The sequence below is a fragment of the Tenrec ecaudatus genome, chromosome 6 (genome assembly GCF_050624435.1).
Source record: "Tenrec ecaudatus isolate mTenEca1 chromosome 6, mTenEca1.hap1, whole genome shotgun sequence".
Taxonomy (NCBI): Eukaryota; Metazoa; Chordata; class Mammalia; order Afrosoricida; family Tenrecidae; genus Tenrec; species Tenrec ecaudatus.
In genome coordinates, this window is record NC_134535.1 from 100,609,627 (window position 1) to 100,612,220 (window position 2,594).

General features: G+C 41.4%; 1 non-coding gene across 1 annotated transcript; it reads left to right on the plus strand.

Moving 5' to 3' along the window:
• Positions 1-1,667: 1,667 nt before the first annotated feature.
• On the plus strand, positions 1,668-1,831 carry LOC142451925 (U1 spliceosomal RNA). Its single transcript, XR_012785029.1, has one exon. It is a non-coding gene; the product is annotated as a U1 spliceosomal RNA (small nuclear RNA).
• Positions 1,832-2,594: the final 763 nt, after the last annotated feature.

Consider the following 2,594-nt stretch of genomic DNA (forward strand, 5'->3'; position numbering starts at 1 on the left):
GAGTGATGATTTGCAATGGCAGAAGGCAGGTCTGTAGTTTTATTTTGAAATTATCCCATTAACAACATGTCAACTAACTAAAATTCTAAAAGCTAATTCTGAAAACAGGGGTATTCATGAATGATTCTTTAGTGTAAAATTCAATTGTTCATGGTATTAGTTTCCCTCTCTCCTCTTCAGTCACCTAAAACTTGGCATATGAGGGGATTCTGAATGTGATGACTGCATGTGTGTCAATGTAGAACTGTGTTCTACAGGGTTTTCTATGTCTCATTTTTTGGAAGTTGACCACCAAGTCTTTTTCTTAAGGAACCTCTGGGTGGATTTGAGCCTCTAACTTTTTGGTTAGCAGCTAGGTGTATAAACCATGTGTCCTCTGTTATTGTTAGTATCCTCTAATTCATAGCAACTGTGTTAGGCAGGGTTCTCTAGAGAAATAAAACCAGGACACTTATAATTATGTGAAACTTATAAGAGGATAGGTTTATACAATGAGAAGGAATAGAAAAGCTAATTGGTCCACACAGCAGTACAGAGGGCTCAGTTTAACTCACTTTCTTGGAACAGTTGATATACTGGAAGTCCTTCAACTCACAAGGGCTGCTGGGTCCAAGGTCAAGGAAGCAGACTGTGGAGTCCTCCCTCAGGTAAGGCAGGCAGCCTGGCCCTGGGAAGCAAATAGCAGAGTGGGTCAGGAACTGTCAGCAACTTGAGAGCTTATCAAAGCAGACCCGGATGGGATGTCGAACTTAAGCAATGCAAGGTGACAGGGTCTGCCAGCCTCAAGCTCAAGCAATGTATGCACCAGCAGTGTGTCTAAGCAGGTCTTGAAGGAGCCTCAAGCTCTTGCAGCAGGGTCCACGATCCATGGGTTGGCTGGGCCTATAGGTGGTGTAATATACAGGTTGAGGCAGAGAACTAGCTAAAGCAGCAACACACTGGTCTGATGCCCAGAGGCAAGAGAGAAGGGCAGCAGGCCTTGCACAGCCATCTATCTCTTTGCCCTCCAATCAAACTGAAACCTGATTAATCCCACATGTTCCTATTGGCCAGATAGGCACAATAAACACCTAACTATCACAGCAATTGTATGTACAACAGAATAAAATAGTCTTTCAACACCCACACATTATTTTTATCTGAGCCTACCCTGTTTCCCCCCAAATAAGACAGTGGTCTTATATTAATTTTTGCTCCCAAAGATGCGCTAGGTCTTAATTTCAGGGGATATCTTATTTTTCCATGAAGAAGAATATGGTACACATTTATTGTTTATTAGAAGAGACAAGAGACTTCCTGTCTGTTCTGGCTGCACTGAGGCCAACATTGAGCTGCGTGGCGGCATCTGCCACTACGGTCCAGAGTTATGGTAGCTTTGGGGGGCCTTATTTTCGGGGGATGCCTTATATTTCAGTGAGAGGCAAAACTGTAAGTAGGTCTTATTTTTGGAGGGATGTCTTACTTTCAGGAAACACGGTATAGTTTTAGCCACTGTGTTAATCAACTTCACTGAAGGCCTTCCTCTTTTTTTCGGACCTACTTTACCGAACATGATGTCCTTTTCTAGGGGCTGGGCATTTCTGATAACATGTCCAATGGATGCGAGATAAAGTCCTCCCATCTTTGCTTCTAAGGGCAAGTTGGCTGTCCTCCTTATAAGATTTATTATTCTTACCCCGCAGGAGAGACTCCATGATCAGGAAGGTGGTTTTCCCAGGGTGAGGCTCATCCATTGCACTGCAGGTGTGCTGACCTCTACGATTTCCCCAAATGTGGGAAACTCGACTGCATGATTTGTGGTAGTGGGGGACTGCGTTCGCGATCTCCCCTGTAAAAAAAAAAAGAGAGAGAGCTTTATTTGTTCTTTTGGTAGTCTATGGTACTTTCTGCATTCTTCCATAACACTATAATTCAAACACACCAATCATCCTTCCCTCTTCCTTACTCATTGTCCAGCTTTCACATGGGTATGAAGTGATTGAAGATATCATGATTTGGGTCAGGCAGAACTTAGTCCTCATAGTGACATCTTTGTTCCTTAACTCTTTCAGCAGGTCTTGTGCGGTGGATATGCCCAGTGCAATACATCCTTTGATTTCTTGACTGTTGCATCATCTAAGGATTCTTTAATCAACCAATACATATTTAAATTATTTGAGAAGATTTTTTAAATTACTGTTTTCCAAATAAAAATGAATATGCCAACCAGAAAATTTGGTAGTTAGGAAACATTTCATTAGGATGACTAAATTCCTTAGGATTAGAACAACTGAGAGGACAGCCCATGTTCTAATTCTGGGTAAAGTGTTGTTAGGCGCTGTTCATTCCATTTGGACTTGTAGTGACCATCTATGGAAAATAGAATGACACTCCAGGGAGAAATGACAAAATTCGCTAAACTTTGTAGCTAACTTCAGGGTGATAGATTTGGATGAAATTCAGACAAAGTATAAGCTGACCCAAATATCAGCTGAAGCACCTAATTTTACCACAAAACTGCATTAAAAATGTGCTGAAGTCTTGGCTTATACACAAGTATATACGGTATCTTCCAAAGGAAATGTGTTAATTTCTAAAGAGATGAATTTGAATTT